We start from the raw sequence: 23,255 nt of genomic DNA on the forward strand, positions 1-23,255 counted from the left end.
GCCCACTGATATCAATCTGATCAAGTTGAGTGGCAAATCATGATACAGCTGCCAGAGCTCTCATTGGTGTCTGGAGAGAAGTGACGTTACACTGAGAGAACCATCACCATGAAGGCTCTGTGAGCTACCAAACGCTGAGATTTCCAGGGTAAGTTCCAGTACTTACATGTGCACCATGTAAGCAAATTCCAGCTGCCTCGATAAAGCAAGAGATGTATGCATTTCTTTCTATATTTCCCTCTTTCTACCCCACCACTCTCCTCGCCAGTCAGTATCTTTCATCACAGCTCCTACATCGTCTTTCTCCATAGCCTTTGAGGCAACAAAGTTATCCTGGGCTTTGGAGCCAGTCCCAGGTTCAGAAATCAGCTTCTGTGCTCTGGATGAAAGACCTGGATGAGCCTCACCTCTATGAGCCCCAGATCCCCATGTCAACCCCACCTTGAGTCAGTCACTTTGGCCTATACCTAGGGGCTGCTGTAAGATTTAGGGAAATATCAAAGTTAAGAAGACAGCAAGGGCTAGTTTCTTTCTTCTGCAAAGGGACAGGAGTTCTAACTAGAGGAACTAAAACTTATCTAGTTTGTTGTTGCTGTTGCTGTTGCTGCTGCTGCTGCTGCTGCTGCTGCTGCTGCTGCTGCTGCTGCTGTTCAGGAATTAGAAGAGGTAAGACACTCCCCTAAGCAAAGAACTCTTAGACTGAAGTCAGGAAAAGTCCTTTATTGCAAATGCCTACAGAAACATCCTGGTATTTTTATGACACTCTGGCGCCTTCCATGAGGGCTCTGGCTGGATGAACTGGGAGGGCCACCAGTGTTCTCAGGACAGTGAGTGATCTCCATCCTTTCTGCATGGATCTTGCTTAGAATCCTCAAGTCACATCATTCCAAGGCACAGGAGCACCATAGCTGAAATGTAGTCTCCCATGGTTAATGCTGTCCATTTGTCAGAACTTAGGCTTACTGAAGAGATGTGCCTCTGGCATGGGTACAAGGGATCTTCTGGATTAGGTTCATTGAAGTGAGGAAATTTGTGCTAAATGTGAGCAGCATATTCCCGTGGGCTGAAGTCCCAGACTTCACGAAGAGAGAAAAGAAAATGATCGTCAGGATTTGTCTCGCTCTCCTTCCTGCCTGATAGTGAGGCCAGCTGTCTTACATGGTTGCCACCATGCTTTCCACACCATGACAGACGCACACCTAAACTGTTCTCTGAAATAAAACACGAGCAAAGTGACTCAAACTCCTGGTATCAGAAAAGTGAGAGAGACATAATAAACTTCTGTAGGTCAACCAACCCAGTGTGCACACATGCACATCATGAACCCACCATGTTCCAGGGCAGCTCATGTGGAGCCAAAGCCCATCCACCTGGGGGTGTCTCTATCTCATTCAGATCTTCTCAGGTTGAGAAGAGGAGGGGAAACTGCTGTGTGACCCTGGGAATCTTGCTGAGCCCCACGCCCCATGTAGACTACATGGCCCAACACGCCACACAAAACTCATGTGGCTCTTCTTGTGGTCTTATTTCACCTCTTTTCCATGAGAGAGACTCTGGTAGGCCCATTGACAAATGAATAAACTGAGGTCTGAGGAGATAATAAAGTACTCAAAGGAACACAGCAGCTAGACTAGAGCAGACCTGAGACTCCAATCTGTCTGGCTACCTCCCATCTTTACTGGCCTTTTCTCGTACGTTACCAACAGCTACCAAACATCCAAGTCCCCAACCTGCAATTTTTCAATCCTCCTCCATCCCATTTCTGAGGCCCTAGGTCAAAATTTAAGGGCAAACACAGGGAGGATGAGGTACCTGGCAGCAAGCATAAAAAGGACAGAGCTCCGGGTAGTAGAATGCATACACCCATTAGTAGGTATTTGGGGGCATGTCTTCTTCACAATGATAGAACAAGACAGTCTTTACCTGTAGCAGAAATAATCAATCTCCCAGAAGTCGTGGAATAGCAGAACAGAGAACGGGAAGCCAGTCATGGTGGCACATCTCTGTAGTCACAGCACTTAGAGGCTGAGGCAGGAGGATGACAGGACTGAGGCCTGGGCTACATAGTGAGTTACCAGGCTAGCCAGTGAGGGCCAGAATAGATTCTTTCTCAAATCAGCCAACTAAGAAACAAGAGGGTGCATGGGCATTTCTTACCAGTGCTCAAAATAACCCATGTCTGTAAGTTCCGAAACTCACTAGCCATCACTGACAGAACCTTTGTCTAGGAGATGCTCTCTACACAAAGAAGTTAGACCAAAGAAGTTCCTCTCAAATTCAGAATTCTGACAAATGGAAAAACAAAAACAAACAAACAAACAAAAAACCAGCATGGGACTATCAACCAAAAGAAAAAAAAAATCCAATGTTCAATGGCAGGTACAAGGAAAAGAGGTAATTTATCAGGAGAATGATAGGAAGTCTGTGGGTAAAACTCTGAACTCCATTTTCTCACCGCAGAAAGTAGGTGTGTGGTCTTCCCCTCCCCCGGTTCCTCTGTAAATAAGGGAATAGTGCTATCTGTGAAATAATTTATGATCCGTGTGCTCAACTGTAAATGGCTGCTCTGTTTGCCAGCCCCACCCCTGGGCACACTGACCTTCACAGGTGAGCTTTGTGTTTATAGCACAGAATATTGTTTTACTGCTGCAGCCCAGGCAACTCAGGTACTGGACACCTGTTGGGAGGGAGAAGGGGATCAAGCCCTCTGTGCTTTCGGGAGGGGGGATGCACCGAGGAACAGGGTGCCCCTCCTGTGACTTCGCCAGGTCAAACAAATCAAGTGCATGGTCAAGTTTGGGCCACAAGAGACATTTAGGCCCAAGGTGAGCCAATCCAATCTTCCAGTCTGGGGACTGAGGGCCAGAAGGCAGTTTGGAGACTGGAGAATTCTATCAGTTTTGTCAGAAACCAACAAGCTGGAATACAAGGCAAGCATGCAAAAAATCCTAAGGGCTAAGCTGGGATAACCTAAATATGCTGGGAATATGGCAGACAAATTTGGGAATTTGGCAAAGCCAAAGGTGTCTGCAGTGTGTTTAAGAAGCAAATTATATACTCAAAGTGGAGCATCAAGGGCAGGGCTGAGGTAAGGGAAAAAAAAGCATCCTTTGCTCTTTATTGTCTTTTAGCTCAGTCTAAGGAGGAAATTGTCATCTGTCATTATATCATCATCATCACCACCACCATCATCATCACCACCACCATCATCATCCCCACCATCCCCACCAATACCTCAGTATATAGATTTCAGAGAGGTGTGGAGATGGAACACATACCCCTAGAAGGATAATTACAGGTCTGGGGCTCAGCGATAGACTTCACATCCAAAAGGTTCTATGTGTAACCCCAAATACTTCCCTTTAAAAAAAAAGTCAGTGTTGAGCAGGAGATGCTTAATAGGTACAGCACTTGCCATCCAAGCCTGACAACTTGAGTTGGAGCCCCAAAACCCACAGTAAAAGGAAAGCTGCCCTCTGACCTCTCCATGAGCACGGGGACCTGTGTACATTCACACTCACAGGCATGACTACACACTCAACAAAAATGGAAAGCCTTGAAAGATTTAAAGAGAGATTTACTAAGTATCCACGTGGCTCCGTGGATTCCCTTTTGCTGGTGAGGCAATCAAGTCTTCACCAGACACTTAATATGGCCCTGGTTTAAAAAAAAAAAAAAAAAAAAAAAAAAAAAACCCTCATGAATTTTGAACCACAAGATGAGGCCTACACCAACTGATAAGAGACAGAGGCATACAAAAGAGCAAAGATAAGGGCTAGGTCGGTAGTTTAGCGGTAGAGTGCATGCCTTTCTTACATAAGGCCTAAGGTTCAATTCCTTCCACTATGAAGAAAAAGAACAATACCGTACTTGAAGGACTCCTCTCCTTCACACAATGATGAAATTGAGGACAGGACACGGTTTCTTCACACGGAGGCCCTGAAAGAAGGCTTCTCTCTAAGCCCTAGGCCTAGTCGAATGAGGAAGAGCCAAATGGGCTGGCCTGCAGTTGCCCAACACCCTGGGCCTCTGGGGAGAAAGAAAGAGGAAGCTAACCATTGTGTCCAGACTAAGTGAGAACCGTAGTGCTCTCCATGCCTGGTGTTTTCAATTCTGGGCCTTTGAAGGCCATTTTAATTTTTTAATTGAAAAGAAAATTACAGTTGATGACCTGCCAGTTCCTCAACACACAATTATCACTGAAAGCCAGACCCCTACTGCCTTGTAAATAAACAACCAACTGTCTTGAGAAGATCTGAAGCCTGTGAGGTACAGTTTCTTCACATGGGTCCCTGCTCCCCTGACTATGCGCACATCAACACCTGTGAAGCCTCAGACTAGATTTTCACATTATAACCCAGAGCCCAACTCTGGGCTGGGACATCCTGACACTCATGGGTGTCATATCAGCTTGAAGACCTGACTACTAAATAAAGCTACAGAGCAGGAGGTAGTGTTCAGAAGTCTCTGTACCATTTGCCTAGCACTTGCAAGCCCTGGGTATGATTCCCAGCACTGCAGACAGAGTGTGTCCATATGCGCATGCATACTCGTCTCCATAAGGATGGAAGTGAGACTAACAACAGGACAGGCAAGGGACAGAGAGTCCAGAGTGAATGTGCCTTGGAATCCCGGCCAGCAGAGAGCTGAGTGTTCTACTGGCAACAACAAGGCAAGGAGACATTGGCAAAGACCCTGAAGGTCCCAGAGCCAAGCTACATGCCACTCACTTCCAAGTCTTGCTGTTCTCCCATCCCCCAGGAAGGAAGTGTGCTATAAAGGAACATAGAGCACCAAAAGAGCTCTCTCCTCTCTTGTTCAAGACAGAAAGAAACAAACTGAAGTCAGGTTGATCTCTGGAGACTCCAGGTCTGTGGGTTATAAACCCCGTGGTCTAAATCTACCCTGATGGTTCACTGCTGGGGCCACGATAAGACAGTTACTTAATGAACATTTGCCAAATAAAATTTAAATAATAAACAAGATTCGTGTGGCTTTGGAAGTAACCCGGGGAGTTATTATAATCCCCAAAGAAGGGAAACACTAACATCCACCCACTCATTCTTTACTCCATACATATTTGATGAGCATCTGTCATGCTGCAAACTGTGTGAAACACACTAGGGGGAAAAGCATGGGACAGGCTAGACACGGTCCCCAACCCTCCCCAGGTATACAAGCCAGTAAGAGAGAGCAAAGGTAAGTGAAGAGAGGCCCAAGATAAGCACAGATTATCGTAGTGCTATGAAGGAATAGACAAAGGGATAGGATAGGACTTATTGGTGAGGGCCACATAGCTGAATAGCCAAGGGAGCTTCTGAAAGAGGTCTTTCAGGAGCTGAAGGGTGGGAAGAAGAAGTGCCATCCAGACTGAGAAAAGGAACACGTGGCTCGTATGCGAAGGATTCAATGTCTGGGCCTAGAAAGGAGTATGCGTGAGGGAAGACAGGCAGATGTGGAGGTCAACTGTATACAGGAGCACATCACTTCATACCCTGCCAGGACAGCATTCTCCCTCCTTCTTTAGTAGCAGAATGTCATTTTTCTTTGACACGAGGCTTGATTAGTATTGATTCCTCTTCCCAGCACACAGATAGGACAATAATCTATGCTTAGTTTAACCGATCCCAACCATTCATGATAGCAAGTCCTCTTGTGCCTGGGCCACCAAGACACTCTATCAGGTAAACAAACAAGACCTCCCCTGAAGCTGATAATGAAGGTGTACACTACAAGGGAAAGCCATGCACAAGAACAAAGCCAGCCGATAGCCAAGCAGAGCTGAGGTGGCCCTCCAGCTCCTGTGTAAACCCTTCTTTTAGCTGTCCCTGGAGGTTTCTTCATCATTGTGAATGATTAAACCTCTCCTATTTCTCCCTTTTCTCCACCAAACTGAAGACACCATTTCTATGACAAAGAATTCAGACGTGCTGGCAGCTGGGTGACAAGAAGAGGACCAGGAATGGAAGGAGAAGAACCCATCAGGGAGCTAAACCCGGAGGCAGAGAGGAGAGTCCGATCATCTCTGAGCAGAACCCAAAGGGGGAAACAAATGCTTGCTCTATCATACACGGCTCAGGGTGTGGAACGCCATGTTTTCTGTATGTGTCTTCACTGGCTTAGATCCCTCTAAGGGCCTGAATTACCCTCACTCTCTGTCACTCAGCTCATAAAATTCTGGTACAAGTGGCTTCCAGGAAATATATCAGGAAGTTCCCGAATCATCTTCCATCACATCTTTGTATGGCATGGTCATAGCCCACGATTATCTTTTTTAAATAATTTAGTTTTATTTTATTGTGCATTGATGTTTTGCCTATAGGTGTGTCTGTGTGAGGGGATATGGGTGACATCAGTTTGCCACAAGGCATTTGATTTGAGGTCTTCTAGAACTGCATTTGATTTGAGGTCCTCTAGAACTGGAGCTACAGATAATTGTAAGCTGTCATGGGGATACTGAGAACTGAACTTGGGACCTCAGGAAGAGTAGTCAGTGCCCTTAACCACTGAGCCATCTCTCCAGCCTGCCCATGATTATTTTCCACACCTTGTGTCACTTTGGCCTCTCCCAGAGAAGTATACTCTTGGGAAAGCTAGGACCTGTGCCTGTTTCCTTTCAGCTTGGCACATACAGGTACTTGGCAAGAATATGTTAAAGAAATGCTTTTCCCACAAAGAACTGACAACAGTTTGAAGAAAGAGGCATGTTTACCCAATGATGCATGTGTATGCAATAACCTCGCATAGAGTCAGGTGTGGGGCACACACCTATAATCCCAGCACTCAGGAATCTAAGGCAAAAGGATCCCAAGTTTGAGACTAGCTTGAGCTACATAAAGACATCCTGTCTCAAAAACAACCAACCAGGTATGATGGTCCATGCTTATAATTCCATCACTTGGGAAGTAGAGGATCAAGAGTTCAAGGTCATGCTCAGACACATAGTAAGTTCTAAGGACAACCTGAGCTAAAGGAGATCTAAGAATGGAGGGAGGGGTGAAGGGGGAGGAAGGGAGAAAAGGAGAGAGGGAAAATCATGTGGTACTCCATAAATCTGCATAGTTTGTACATTTCCATTAAAACTTAGATAATAGAATAATTATAAAATATAATAAGCAGGGTAAGAATAGAGGCCCATAAGCAAATGAACAGTGGTGTCTCTAGGGCATTTGTAATCTGAGAGAAATGTAATTATCAAATTTTTGGAAAACATCTGAAAACGATGTCAGTTGATAAAAGATGAACAAACCATTGCATGGGTTGTACCAATATTTAGAAATGAATGCATCCCTACACTAGAAACCTAAGTACACATGGAAAAACTACAGGAAGCGAGGTGCAAAAACAAACAAGCAATGTGGAAAACAGGTAGATCCGGGTTTTTTTTTTATAGCACTTTTTATTTCCTTACAAGTTGATTTAACAGTAAGTAGGTGACATGGAATTGGGCAACATGCTGACTCAGAATAGAACATTCTAGATTATTGAGGCTGTAGGAGTCGTCAAGCTTTCTGAATAGCTTGAAGGTCAAATAGGAGCCTCAACTTAGAAGCTCCCAGTTCAGTAGCCAGGTGTGGTGCTATGTGCCTTTAACCCCAACACTTGGCAAGCTCACATAAGAGAATCACAAGTTCAAGGCCCACCTGTACTATAGAATAAGATTCTCTCTTAGTACCTCCTCCTGAAAAAACAAGTGCCTGCCTCAGGTGTGGCACAAGTATTTAGCACATACACTTAATAACAACTTCAACAGAAATTAATGAGCACCTCCGTCTAAAGAAAGGAGAACGGGGGATGGAGAGAGATGGAACCATGGTTAAGAGCACTTGCTGCTCCTCTGGAGGAACTGAGATCTGTTTCCAGCACCTGCATGAGGCAGTTCACATGTGTCTACAGCTCCTGCTTCAGGGAATCCTATGCCTCTGGCTTCCTTGGGTACCTGCACTCACTCGTACATACCCACATTCAGACAGATACCTACACATAACTAAAATTAAATAAAAATGAAACTGGAGAGATGGGGGAGACAGGATAATGTACCTCCAGCACAGCTGATATAACCCTGGAGAAATACTTAGTCTCTTATCTTTATGGGTTTTGAAACAGGATCTAATATAGCCCAGGCTAACCTTGAACTCAGCATGTAGCTGAAGGCAACTGTGAACTTCTGATCTATCTGCCTCCATCTCCTGGGTGTTTCGATCACAGGTTGTGCCACCATGCCCAGTTTATGAGGTGCTGGAGATCATACAGAGGGCCTAGTGCATGCTAGGCAAGCAGTCTCCAATCAACACGCCATACCCATCCCACATTTACATTCTCTGCTGAGTCTTCCTTTTCCCATGTTCGAGGAAAGCTGACCTTGGCCTTACAGAGCTCTAAGGTGGCTGCCAGGCCAAAGGGAGCAACACCCAAGACCTCAGCTGCAGCCCAGTCATCAGTGCTAAGCAGAGAGATCCAAGGGAACAAAAGCTTCAATCAACCCTCGTATTTTTCCACCCCTTGATCTGGTTGGTGCTGACTATTCCTTTATTGTTCTTCACTGAGTGCAGGGGAAAGGCCTTTTAATGGGCAAGGAAGGGAAGAAAGAAATGAATCACTGGGTCCTTCAAGAGAGGGGACTTTTTTTTAAAAAAAATATTATTCCTATACAACATCAAAAGGGCACTTAATAGTTGCAAAATGGTTTGCAATCACTTACTGGCTGCTCCTGGGGTGCCATTTTAAAGAAGCTAAGTCCTCTCTTCGGAAGGTCACTGTGTGCTTGGGGCTCTGGATAAATGATAGGTCAGGCACCATCTGTGTTCTCCCAAAGGGCTGCGTGTAATGTTAGAGAAGAATCAGGTACTGACGGATTAGCAGGACCTAATGCAAGTGTCGGACAGCAGAGTGTCCTCCCAGTGTCACTCACTTGTGTGTTGTGTTCCATCCCCCCCCACACACACACACACACCAAGGAACTGACCAAGGGAACAGGTTTGTAGTGGAGCTGAAATTCCTGACTTTCATTTGACCCATAGAGTCCCAGTCAGGTTCTTTGCATTCCTTCAAGGCTCTCTGTGAAACAATAAGTCTCCCATCTAACTACTACTGCCATTCCTGGGCAATTATACAATGAATGCTTGTAGTCCCCACCCACTCCAAATGAATACACTGACATTCTAACCTGGAAGGTGATGCTGCCGGTAGGGTGGGGCTATGGCAGGCAATTAGTGCCTTGTGAATGAGCTCCAGGAAACTCGCTCACCTCTTCCACTATATGAGGGCCCAGGATTATAGCATCATCAAGTAATCAGAAAACAAGCCCTCAGCAGACTCTCCATCTGGCAGAGCATTGCTCTCAAACTTTTCAGGCTCTACAACTATGAGAAATAACCCTCTCTTGTTGATAACCTTTCCAGTTTGTGGGGTTTTGCTATAGTGTCCCAAACGAATAGGATGCTGCACCTACAAAAGATACCCAAGGGCATGCTCTCATCCTCCCTCGGCTGCAAGGGGACTTGATGAAGTCCTGAAAGGTTGAGAGGCCTCTCTGTGCTGGCCCCTCTGACCAGGGACTTCCTGCCTCCAGACCTATAAGCCATAAATGTCTGTTATTTAAAACAGACTTTGTGGGTCATTTATCACTTCAGCCTGCACTAAGGTCCCCTGCTCTGCCCTTGTTATACTAAAGTCCCAACTGTTTCCCAAAATTGTATTCCATGGACGTACTAAAACCTTGACCTCTGAACCCCCTGTGTGTTGTTCAACTATGGGGACACTTACATACTGAATTGTGGGGATATGTCAATCTGTCAGTCAGCTCATGAGGGACAAATGTGTGATTTGTTTCCATGTTCCTTCCACCTTACATTGGGTCTAGTTCAGTAAATACATGTTATGGTGGAAGGAAAAGGATATAGAGTTCATCATGTGATGTAAACAATAGCAGTAAGCTGAGCCTGGTGCTGCAGGCCTGTAACGGTTGCACTTGAAAGCCTGGGGCAGGAGACTCAGGAGTTCAATGCCTAAGACACAGTGAGATTAAAAGCAACCTGGGTAACTTAGGGAGAGTCTATTTCAAACGTAGAATGTAAAAGAAGGCTAGGTCACAGCTCAAGGAAAGAGAGCTTGCCTAGCATTTATGAAGGTGGGGTTTGATCCCCAGCACTGCACGAATAAAACCAAGCACAAACAAGAGTTTTTGGTCATCCTTGGGTTTTTTTTTTTTTTTTGGGGGGGGGATGTCTTGCAGGAGTAAGATGATGACTTGAGTTTGGTACCCAGAACCCACATAAAAAGGCCAGCTGTGATGGGACATATCTTGCAATACCAAACCTGGGAACAGACATAGAAGGACTCTCGGGGCTCAGTGGCTTGTGTAACATAGTTGGTATACCTCAGAACAATAAGAAATCTTGCTTCAAAGGAAGGGAATAGTATTCATAAAGATCACAGGAGAGGTTGTCCTGTGCCTTACACACACAAATATGCACACATGCACTTACAATCAAACACATTCACAAATGTACACACACATACAGACATACATGCACACATACACACATACTCTCACACACACAATATTTATTTAGTATACATTTATTAAATTATATATACATTTTTATATATGTGTATATATAATTTTTATATATAAATAAATATATATAAATTATATATATTTTAAGGCCTGGTGTTTCCCCATAGGGAGTTGGAAAGTGCCACCCTAGAAGTCAACTGAGAGAATCCCCATTTTTCCAGATGAAGAGAATGAGACCCAAAGAAAGATTGAGATCGAGTCACTTGCCCAAGCTCAGCACCACTGACAAGAGACAAGTCAGGAGAATCCATGACAGATGAAGAGAACCGTGAAACCTCTCAGCAACTGATAACAGAAAAAGCGCTGGCCTCAGACAGATGTGGAATAGTGCATGCTCATTACAAGTAAGAGAAAAGGCATTTCCCAACATCTCAACAGCCAAAAATGGGGGGAGGGAAATCGCAGCTGAGATAATGTGTCTCTGCCAAGAACTACCTGTAAAGACAGACAGACAGACAGACAGACAGACAGTCAGTCAGACACACACACACTCATCCTCCTGACATCATGTTTATTTGGTGATTTGTTTTGTTTTGCTGTTTTTGAGAGGGAGTCTCCTGTAACTCGGACATATCTTGGGTAATCTTGAACACCTGGTCCTGCACACCCAGCCCCACTGGGAAGCCTTACTTCTCACATGCTTTCCCAGTTCTAATCACAGAGGCTCTTTAAAGCCCGACAGCCCCCTTACTGGAACTGCATCCACTAGGACTGAGTCTCCGCCTTCTCAGAACTGATGCTGGCCCTTTCCAGAATGTTCTTAAATAACCTCCTCATCTTATGCAACTGAAAAGGCTCTGTCTGCCTGAGAAGTTTTGGAACACAGTGCTGCTGTAGTCAAGACTCTGTGTTTCAAGGACTAAGATTTTATTTCATTTGGATTTCTTGAAAAAGGATTTCTCTGCGTAGCCTTGGCTGTCCTGGAACTTGCTCTGTAGACCAGGCTGCCCTTGAACTTCTGAAGACAGATCTTCCTGTCTTTGCCTCCTGTGTGATGGGATTAAAGGTGTGTGCCACCACCACCCGGCTATTTCAAGGACTAAATGTCATGTTTATTTTGTTGGTTATGTGACTTGTTTGGTTTGGTTTGCTATTTTTTCGACAGAGTCTCCTATAACCCAGATGGATCTGAGAATAATCTTGAACACCTGACCCTCCTACTTCCATCTCCTCAGTAATGGGCTTACAGACACGAATCACCATCCCTCATTTTGTGTGACACTGGAATCAAACGCTCGGTGCTTTGTATAAGCTAGGCTGCCCTACATCTCCAACCAAGCTCATTCCTCCGCAGGATGGGGCTGCTCTTAGACGGACACAGACACACAAAGAAAGTAAGTAGAGGCCACATTGGAGGCTGGAAAACCTTTATACTTAACCCACAAAGTTTACTAGAACCACTTTCTCTATCCTCTTCTCCCCACCCACCCCCTTTTCTTCTTGTCTTTGGGAGTCTCTTCCAGTCTTACACACACACACACACACACACACACACACACACACACACACAGAGTATCTAAGAATTAGCTGTGCACTTCTTTCACCCATACCCGATTGCTGTTCATTCCAACCTCAACTCTACTTGGCACCCAAGCCCATGGAACAAAGTACCTACTAGGTCGGTTTCTCTGGTCCCAAGTCTAACTTCCAGGAAACAAAATCCAATTAGGTAAGCTCATCTCTACAGGCCACGGCCCCAGTCAGTGGTCTCTAGCTTACCTAGGAATCAGCTCTTCTAGGGTCCAAGGTCTATCTCTGATCTACAGAGCTATTGCCAAGAAAAGCCAGGTATGGATATAAGTCATGTCTGCTTGGATGCAGGAGACTAGAACACCTAGCATCAAGAGGCTGCTAACACTTCTTCTATTCATGCCCCAGTTCCCTACCCCAGCGATGCCTTATCTGTTACTCTTGCCACTCGATGGAAACCCAAAGAACTCTCACCAGATCTGCACTAGACTATATTAACCCTGAGGACCTGGACCACACCATCGTCACCTTTGTAGCAGAATGCCGGATGCAGAGGCGATGTAAGATCAGCCTCGGAGAGAGAGGCCTTAATGAACAGCCAAGTGAATCATCTCTTGAATAACGGGATGAGTTGTGGTATGTCTGCTCTAGAGAAACTCAAGCAAAGGTCAAGGCCAGGGAAGGGGGGAGGTAGATTGAGAATTGGGGGTCTTAGCATGATGTGGTGATATGCCCTCTAACCACAACCCTTTGGAGGTAGACATGGAGTTTAGATTTATTTTTGACTAGCTAGCAAGTTTGAGACCAGCCTCAGCTACTGAGATTCTGCCTCCAAACATTAAATAAATAAATAAATAAATAAATAAATAAATAAATAAATAAAAGAGATGGGGGGAGATAAAGGAAGAGATAATGAAGTGTTTGGCGTGCCAGGATGTAGCTCAGTTGGCAGAGTGCCTGTCTAACCTGCATGAGGCCCTGGGTTCAGTCACCATCATTGTGTAGAATCAGACATGGTGGCACACATCTGAACTCCCAACTCTTGGGAGGTAGAGGCAGAAGGATCAGAAGTTCAAAGTCGCAGACCAGTGAGATGGCTCAGTGGGTAAAGTTGCTTGCTGCCAACCCTGATGGCCTAAGTTTGATCCCCAGACCCACACAGTGGAAATAGAGAACTGTCTCTCAAAAGCCATTGCATGACCGTGTACACATGCGCACCTGCAGGTGGGGTGACAGATTCGAGCTTGAAGTCATCATCCATGTGTGTAAAGTGAGCAAATGGCAGTAGCTTTGCTGCCGGGCTGAGAAAATAAGGATGGTATAGGGAGCATGCCTGGCAGAGGTCCTGAGATGGGTCAAAGGGGAAAGGTCAAAAGCACCTATGTCCTTTAGGTTAAAGAAAGTCTTTCAGGAGTGGCCAGACCACTCCAGGTAGACCTTAGTGGCAAAAGGTTGTGTGCAGGGGACTTGGGCACATACACACTGGCTTTGTTCTAGTGTCCTCCAACTTAGAAGTCTGAGCCAGCAGGGTTGTCTGTGTGCTGCTGGCTGACAGCAGGAGGCCTGTGCAGGCCAATAACAAAGTTATGATGTTAATCATTACAGTGCTGTGTCTGTTTCTGTCTGGGAACAAGGCATGGTGATCTTTGTTCCCCCTCCATAAAGATGAAAGGTGAGGTGCTACTGAAAGTGACGAGTCCCAGCAGGGAGAATGGAATGCCCGCCTTGCCACCTGGCTGGAAGGACTTCAACTCGCTTCTCCCTATATTCTTAGAGTCCTTGGAGGGTGAAGCCTGAATCCCTTGCAGGCCGAAGAACAGGGAGGCAGATTTGCTCCTACGGGGAAGCCGGTTGTCTTAGTTGGGGTTTTAGTGCTGCAATGAAATACCGTGACCAAAAGCAACTTGGGGAGGAAAGGGCTTATTTGGCTTCCACTGAATATCATACTTCATCAGCACAGGAAGTCAGGACAGGAACTCAAAACAGGGCAATAACCTAGAAGCAGGAACTAAGGCAGAAGCCATGAAGGGGTGCTGCTTTCTGGCTTGCTCCTCGTGGTTTGCTCAGCCTGCTCTCTTATAGAACCCAGGACCACGAGCCCAGGGATGGACCCACTGGCAATGAATTGGACACTCTTCCATCAATCATTAATTTAAAAAATGCCTTACAGGCTTGCCTATAGCCATGTCTTAGAGAGGCATTTTCTCAATTGAGGCTCCCTCCTCTCCAATGACTCCAGCTTGTGTCAAGTTGACATTAAACCAGCCAGTACACCAGGCAGGCCAAGTCATTCAAAGGAAGTTCCATGGAGCTGATTGGCAAGAGAGTTAAAAGATACAGTAAAGATATATATGCCCAAGCAGTATGAAAATGTATCCCCACAAAACAAACAAACAAACAAAAAAAAGAAACAAAAATAAACAAACAAACAAAAAAAACTCAAACAGAAATGTATATGTGACATTATTCACAACTGCCAGAAGGGAGAGATAGGCCAAGAAGATAGGTGTCACATAAAAAGGCTTGCCACACAGGTCTGATAACCTGAGTTCGATCCCTTGAAGTCAGCATAAACCGCTGGATGCAGTGGTGCGCAACCTGTGATTCCAGCACTCCTACAGTGAGTTAGGATGTGGAGACAGGAGAATCAACCAAAAGCTTGTGGCCCAGCTCTCCTGGTGTCCACTGTACAATGCAGACACCAGAAAAACCCAGAGTCAACAAGGGAGAAGAGAATGGACTCCCAAAGGTTTCTCCCAAAGGTCACTCCCAAAGGTTCGTGACCTTCATACACGAACTGTGGCATGTACGCGCACACATATATACTCACCATAAATAAATAAACACATTTTTTTCTCAAGGTGGAAACTTCTAATTCCAGCTACTTGGGAGGATGAGGCAGAGGGACCACAAGTTCAAAGCCAAGCTGGGTTACAGAGTGAGTTCAACACCAGCAGGAACAACTTAGTGAGACCCTGTATGAAAACTAAAAGCTAAAGGGTCAAGGATGAGACTCAGTGGTGTGGCATTCCTTAGCATGTGCGAGGCTGAAGATGATGTGCCCGGTACTAAAAGAAATGAAAGAAAGAATGGAAGGGAGGGAGGGAGAAGGAAGAAGGAAGGGAGGCAGAGAAATGGGGAGGGAAGGAGAGAAAGGGGAGGGAAGAAGGGAGGGAAAGGTAGAGGGGTGGAAACACCACAAATGGCCCAAATGGCCATCTATTGAGGGACATAGGGTATGGGTCATTCCAGGCTAGGCAAATCCATAGAAACAGATGGCAGGTGAGGGTTGTCAGGAGTGTGGGGGGAAGGGAATAAAAGTTGATTGCTAATAGTTATTGGGGAGACTAAAATGTGCATGTCTGTGACTATGCTAAAAGCCTAGCATTTAACACTTTAAACAAATGACCTGTACAGTGTGCAAACAGTATGCTTAACAAAGCTGTTTGAGCAGTTCACACCTAGACTCATGGTCCTCCCCAACCTTTGGCAAAAGACTAGGTAGGAGACGCTGAGCTTTGGTCTGGGTGGCAGGCAGATCCACAGTCTTGAATAAGGCAGACAACTCCTGGTCCTCACAGCCTGTATGTTTTCCTAAGACACTCTGCAATATTAAAATAAGCAAATGCAAGCGTGATGAGAGTCTGAAGCAAATACGGAGCTTGAGGAGAGACTCTTTGAGAATGTAAACGCATGCTCAGAATTGGGAGCCTATCCAGGCAAAGACTAGCACATGCAAAGGACATGGGGTAGGAAGAGCTTGTACTAAAGGCACAGAAATAAGGTTAGGAGGGCCGGAGCACAACTGCCTCTTCTTCATGGGTTCCTCTGAACAAGTCCCACTGGTTCCCTAAGTCAGGGAGACAGCAGCAATCATTCATTCAGTGCCCTCATCTGTACCTGATATAGATACCCAACTGCCTTTCCTTTCCATCATCTACTTCCCATTCTGACCTGAAGATGAAGTCTAAACCTCCAGCATGGGGTATACACGCTTCACAGGTACCAAATATGTCCATACAGTTCTACCAACAGTGTGAGTCAGAGAGACGCATGCCCTGAGTGCTGTATGACACCCATCACAGAATCAAACTGTGATGGCTTGTGAGCTGTCTCCCTTGAACAAATGTGACTTGCCCAATCCTTGTCAATCCTTCGTGGAACTGCTGTGGCCAGTCTCCGATGACTGCCTTTGAGCAGGCGCCAGACTTATCTACCAACTGCTCTGAGTCAGACAGCTCTGTTAAAGAAAATGTGATACTACTGTGTATTTTGTTGTTGTAATTGTGAGGTTTTCTTTGCATTTGGGGTGTGTATGTGTGGTATGTGGTGGTGGTGTGTGGTATGTGTGCTGTGTTGTGTGTAAAGTGTGTTTGTTTGTTTGTTTGTTTGTTTAAGACGGAGTCTTCTATAGCCCAGGCTAGCCTTAAAGGGACTGTAACTGAAGGTAACCTTGAACTCCTGTTCCTCCTGATGCCGACTCCCAAAAGCCTGACTCCAGATGCTGTTGATAAGTCAGAAGCTTGCAACTGAAACACATCTTTGTGTAGATTTGCTTTTTTTCTGCCAGAGTGCTGGAAGGATGGGACACTCCTCTGGTCGTTTTTGTCTGGCAGCAGCAAGTTTCTGCCACTGTTTCTGGAGCATCACGTGTGGACGACAGAGCCCCCACAGTTCTGACTGTGGCTGTGTTCCTGCCATCAGTTGACAGAGAGGCCTGGATTGGAATTGCCAAATTCTGCCTCCATATTCCTCCTTTTCTCTTTTCTCTTTTTAAAGATTTATGTGTCCGTTTTTTAATATGTATAAATGTTTGCCTGTGTGTATATGTGTGTACCACATGCTTCCTTGGTACCCCGGGAATCCAGAAGAGAGCATCTGATCCCTGTCTCTGAGATGACTCCATCTCACAGATTTTCAAAAGTACCATGAATCCCAGCTTGGCAGTACATGGGGGGCACATAGTGGGTTTTGGGTCCAAGAGAACTGGCTGTCCCTAGGGCATCAGAGCAGCTCCAGAGATGCTGGCTTAGAGACATACTTGTCTCCCACTCACCTCCTCCACCTCCCCTACTTCTCCATCTCCCACATGATAAATAGCCTCTATTTCACCAGGGGTCACCAGGGCTAATGTACACTTAGCATCTAGTCTAAGCTCTAGTACACATTTTATTTAAAATAATCAGAGTTCTCATTTGCTATACTATTTTGTTATTGCTTTGTAGTTTGGAGGACTTTTTTTTTTTTTTTAAGACATGGTCTCACTTATGTTGCTCAGACTGGCCTTGAAGTCCTGGGGTCAAAAAAAAAAAAAAAAAAATCCTCCTGAGTAGCTGGGACTCTTATCCCACACCACCATGTCCAGCCCTGTGGTAAATTGTATACATCTTGTGTTTTTCTCATGGAATGTCTTCCCAGCGCCCTCTGAGGACAGTGCGGTCATCCATCTCATTTAACAGTTGAAGAAAGGAAGACTAAAAGAGATGCAGTTCAAGTGAAGGAAGCTATCTATTTATCCATGAGGACCTGAACGCTTAAAACTGGCTCCATTTTCCAGAACCCTCCTCAGCCCTTCCCACCAATTCAACCCAAGTTCATCTCTGGGTGGCCATGCCTGATGGCCAGGACCGTGTGGAGGGTGAGTAAAGCCACTCCATAGCTCTAGACGATCCCAGCACTTGTTCACAGTGGTGACCCAGCATTATCTCAATGGGGCTGAAAGACACATACACAGCACGTAGCTTCCCTGTGTGCTGTGAATGAAGAGGAGCCGTGGGATGGGTACCCCCAGGCCATACACCATCAGGCAGTCGGAACTAGGCCCACTTCAGCCTTAGGCTGAGTTCCAGAGAAATGGTGGCCACATAATAAGTTATCTTACCTCTGCGAGGCCAGGCAGCCCTGTGTCTACACAGGAAAACCAAGGTAGATAAATGCAGGAATTCACAGCCCTATAAAAAATGAATTAAGATAAAGCACATACCCTTACTACTTAATGAGTGAGCTTTACGGACAGCAATGCATGACGATGACTCAGAGAAACACAATTATCTTATCGTAAGTTAAAGGCAATCGATTTTCATTTCTAAGCAAATACCATATTCCCTCGATCCTAACACACCTAGGTTTTTTTTGGAGGGGGAGAAGGGGTAGGTGGTGTTTTTATTTTTGTCAGCATCTGGCTCTTTCTGAAGTATGGGTACGTGTTACCCACAGATGCAACTTTCTTCTCCCCAAGGCCACTATGTTGAACTGAGCATTCAAACTTCAACTGTGTCTCCCTTCCTCTCTCACCTCTGTCCTAGGCTAAGCAGTCATGGCCCCTCCCACCCCCTCTCTTTAATTCACGTGCCAAGAAGAAAGCTAGGCCTCCCTGTGAAGCTTAGGAGATGCCTGGCTTGCTTGCTTCTTGCCCTAGATCGTGCAGGGGCTGACTCAGGGAAGAATGAAGTATTTAGAAAAACTGAGGAAGCCCAAGACCATCCCAAACCCCGATTCTCTGTGTGAAGAATGCATGCTTAACTGAGCCTGGATCTGGTGATCTGGGGCACGCAGCAGCTCACTTCAGCCCTCTTGTCCATGCTCCCTGCTCTCTGCCCAGAGGTCCTTGGCTTGCCATGAGAAGAGACACAAGATGCTGCCTTCTTGGGGGGCAGCAAGCCAGTGTATACTGGAAACATATCACAGCATCTCTCTCCTGAGCCCACAACCTTTTCCTTCTGCCTCATGACATGCCACCCACAATCCTCAGGACAAATACCAACCTCCTTGCAGGCTTCTATTCTAGGTTTAGGGCTTCTGGCCATTATGTCCTGGAGACTCCTCACTCTCTCCTACAAACGTGAAAGGAGGTCTCAGGGGTTGCCTTCTGCGCATGAGAGACTGAGGTAGAGGAAACATCCCAGATTCAAAAGCAGGCTGGGCTACAGAGTGAGATCCTATTTAAAAAAAAAAAAAAAAAAAAAAAGCAGGACTTGGGGATGTAGTTTGGTTGGTAGCATGCTTGCCTACATGCTTGCCTAGAATGCATGAGGCCCTGGTTCCTCCCCAGTACCACATAAATTAGGTGTGGTGATGCCTACCTGTAATCCCAGCACTTAAGAAGTGGAGATTTTGCAGATCAGAAAGTCAAGGTCTTCCTCAGCTATGCAATGAGCTTGAGACCAGCCTGGGATATGCAATACCTTGACAAAACAAACAAACAAACAAAACCAGTGTGAGAAAGCAGTCAGCAGATTCCACAGTCCAGAGTCAGGCAGTCCAGAATGAGAAGTACTAGGTTCAAGCCTCTCGCCTTTCACCCTTCCTCTGTGTGTGAAATGAGCATAACCCCTCCCGTCACCTGCAGGTATTACGGCAAATCTAGCTTAATGCTTTTCCATGTCTCAGAAGCCACAGGCTCCTTCCCAAGAGCCCTCAGACAGTTACAACTTTCTCTTATGCTTCTTGACAAGATGCTGCTCTGTTGTTCCCCTCAGGCACAGAGGTAGAAGATGGAACCAGATCACCAGGCTGAAATGTGGGTGGGGTGTCAGGGGAAGGTGAGAAGGGGAGCTGCCTACAGTGTCTTCAGGATGAGTTTCCTAGAGGTAGATAGTTAGCAAGCAAGGGAATCGGTTGGGAAAAGTTGACCCCACAGAGCACTCAGCCAACCAGCAGGGCATCTCTACAGGGCAGCAGAACTTGGCCCAGACCCAGATAGCTGGATTCACCATCCTGGTTCTGCCACTCCCAAGCTATCTGACCCTAGGTCTTGACTTACTTTCCTGTAAAATGGGAACACCCAAGGTCCAAGAATCCTTGGAACGGTGCCCAGTGCCTAGCTAATTCTATGGTCTTCTTCACTACTGACCAGAGCTTGAAGTACATTATTATCTCAAAGAATCTTCACAAGCCTGGGAAGAAATAATTATTCCATAGATGAAAAACCTGAGGCCCAAGTCCCTGTGCTGGGCTGTAGCAGGCCAGGCGTTTAGAAGCCCTGTTCTTACTGACGTCATCTTGTGCTGTATCAGCCACTCCCCACCCCCACCCCAAGAGAATCAGAATAGAGAAAGATAATGTTAAAAAGAAGTGGAGGTGAAAGAGGAAGTAGAGAAAAGGACAAGCTGAGAACAGCTCAAAGCCTGAGAGATGGCAGCAGGATTCATCCTGAACTTTACAAGGTCTCCCAGGAGGGACACTAGCTGAAGGCTAGGGACCAGCATAGACCTCCAAGTCTTTTCCAGCAATGCTCTGAGCAAGTCTCTGAACCTCCAGCAGCTGTAGCTCACATCCCTAGTCAGCAATGTCGGGGGGTGTGGCAGAGAAAAGCAGAGGGATAGACCCCGCCATAGACGGGTTGACCACAGCTCAGGAAAACCCTAAGATACCCTTTCATTCCCTGGCTCCCAGGGCTCCAGGCACCATATCATAGGAACAGAACAAATGGGGAAGCTGGCCTAGAGGGGACAGAGCCACCACTCACCCTGGCACAGGTTGCCTAGCACCTGGTCCAGCAGCCATCTTTGTCATCATAAGGGTCAGCAACACAGCCCAGGCAGAAGCTTGCCTCCGCATTGGAAAGAAGAGTCTCCTCCACATGGAGAAGTTCTCCCCTGGGACTTAGTGCTCATTCCCAAACCCAACAATTATTAAGCAGGAAAGGGACTACCTGAGCCTGCCACAGGGGCCTACATGGTTGGCCACAGAACATGACAAGGTCAGTTGAAACTGGAAAACATTATTAGCAAGATCAGAATGTGAGTCGCCCCATACCAAATTCCTGGTCTCTGGAGCACAGGCACACAAGACCCAGAGTTCTGCTTTAGGTCAGTTCCAGCTAGCAATTTACACTATCCTAGAAGCTTCATTTTGCCTTTTGATTTAATAGGTCTGAGGTTCAGAATGGCAGTGTGTGTGTGTGTGTGTATGTGTGTGCGCGCGCACGCACGTGTAGGAGAGAGAGAAAGATGTTCATTCCATAGAAAACATGCATCCAGTGTCTTGGGCCATGCTACCTCTCAGCACCAAGAGACAAAGCTAGTCACCAAACAGGTAAATACCTTCAGGTGAGAGACACACCATCCACTGGGAAACTGGGAAGCCCTGTTGTCTTGTGGAGGCGGGTCACAGCAGGAGTATCTAAGGTTAAGTCTGCACTTAAACTTAAGTAGACAAGGATCTCCCTGAGTGCCTCTGAGAGCTATAGCCCTTTCCTGGTCCTCAGGGAGTTTGGAGGTAACCTTGTGAAAGCAATTTCTCAGGATGCTTTGCCCCTCCACTCTGCCCCTCAGACACACACAGACGCACCTCGGGAGTTTCTCCTGAGCTTGAGAGTCTTTCCTTCTAAGGACTGAAACTCTGATCCACCCAAAGAGCGACTGTACCTATGTCACCTCGTGATCCTCAACTTGTGGGGACTTGAATCATGAAGGGAACTGCTCAGTGAAACCATCGATTCTGGCTCTGGTGGTTCCTCTGGAACACCAAGGTGATAAGCATCTAGACGACTCCTGACTGTCCTGTACATCAGATGAGACGTAGGAGATGAAAGGACCTTGGAACCAACACACCAGCAATGATACCAGTCTTATTATCCCCCATAAAAATGGCACCAGTTAAGTGTCTCTCTGGAAAAGGACAAGGCTGGGGAGCTCCTAGTTTTATCTGGAGTGAGCTTACTTGTGAGAGCACACATTAGGTGGGGAAAGCCATCTGGACCCTGAAAAACCTGTAGCTTCAAGCAGCCCTCAACAGCACTGGCCTCATTGGCCTCACTCCCTGGCTTAGTCAGCACTGAGCAGTAAAAAAGAAAAAAAATGGGGTGTCCTTAGTACCCCTGTCCTGCAATTGTCCAGCTGTCTGTTAGTTGCAGCCAATGGATTACCAGGCAGGACGGAAGCCCTGTCCAGCAGTAAATGACCACTGGCTCCAGGCTGGTCACCCGCCCTGGCCGCCCGCACGGAAGGGCTGGACTTTACCCAGCAAATCGGGAAGGAACTGGAGCCTCTGAACTTGGAACTTGGGCTCCATCGATAAGGCCAGTGGACAAACAGAGGGCAGGGGCCAGAGCTCCCCTTTATACACACAGAAGCTTGGCTCCAGGCTGATACATCAAGATCTTTGCCCTTTAGTTCAAACAGGAAATCTTAAAATGGAAAATGAGCCGCGTAAGGAAGGGGCGCGGCCACCAGCCTACAGGGAAAGACAGCAGGTTGTTGGCAGAGAGTGCTGGGACTTCTTGCAGAAGGGAGTTGTGCTGCATGGTATGTTTAAAGGAATTCACCAACTGTAAATGCCAGACAGCAAGCAGCCAGGTGAAGATGCTCTGTGGGCAGCTTAGAACAAGGGAGAGTCAGGAAGCTGGCTTGAGCCATAGCCTGAAACTTCTACCATGAGGTGTCTGTGGAGAATGACGTCATCCAATAGAACCTCAGCTTCTTCATCTATAAAAGGGGCTGGCAGTAGCATCTCCCTCCAAATACACTCAGAGGTATCCGAATGAAGCTGTGACTCGTGAAGTGCCGCCCCATGCACAGAGTGTTTCGATGGACAGCTTTGCATCCTAATGAGGCCCCTCCCCAAGAGGTATTTCACAACCGAGAGGGAAAATCCAAAATAAGATCTCTGGCTCCCCATGCCACCCCCGTACACCTCCATGTTACACAGTTCAAAGCAAAGAAAATTGGGGGAAGGTAAATAATTAGAGAAGCTGAACGGGTCTCCCTGCTGGGGGATCCAAGTGATTATTCACCTGTAAATTACTCCTCTCACGTTAATTCCATCTCTAGATCCTTCAGACAAGAGAAATTCATTTATTTATGTCTCTAAGTCTCTAACCGGGATGCTTTGGTAAACATCCCGACAAGCGTGCATGGCCCATTAAAGGGGGAAGGAGCGAGACAGCAGGAGAGAGGGAAATTAACATGTGGTCATTACTGGCATTTAGAAGATTACCTCCAAGGGTAATTAATGGGGAATCAAAGCCAAGGCAGACCTCATACTCAGCCAAAGGGGAGGCCATGGCAGCCAGAAGGAGCCTGCTAGAAGCCTTGACTGCAGATGTCCTGGCGTCCCACTTGTGGATGGGATGGAACCTTCCAGCAATCTTCCTTTCTGCCCGAAAGCAGTGGCATAGGCTGCACTGACTGTAGAAACAGCTCTTCCAATGCAGTGAGGTCATTCTTGATTCTTCCTCCCCTCCCTCAAAAGCCCAGACCTCTCC

The 23,255-nt window shown here is 46.4% G+C and overlaps 1 long non-coding RNA gene across 1 annotated transcript; it reads right to left on the reverse strand.

The window, feature by feature from the left end:
* Positions 1 to 700: 700 nt before the first annotated feature.
* On the reverse strand, positions 701 to 19,279 carry LOC143442445 (uncharacterized). The gene is made up of 4 exons (XR_013110667.1): positions 19,132 to 19,279; positions 18,814 to 18,987; positions 17,931 to 18,000; positions 701 to 1,211 (listed from the first exon to the last, which is right to left on the reverse strand). It is a non-coding gene; the product is annotated as an uncharacterized LOC143442445 (long non-coding RNA).
* Positions 19,280 to 23,255: the final 3,976 nt, after the last annotated feature.

This window comes from Arvicanthis niloticus, chromosome 5, assembly GCF_011762505.2.
Source record: "Arvicanthis niloticus isolate mArvNil1 chromosome 5, mArvNil1.pat.X, whole genome shotgun sequence".
Classification (NCBI taxonomy): Eukaryota; Metazoa; Chordata; class Mammalia; order Rodentia; family Muridae; genus Arvicanthis; species Arvicanthis niloticus.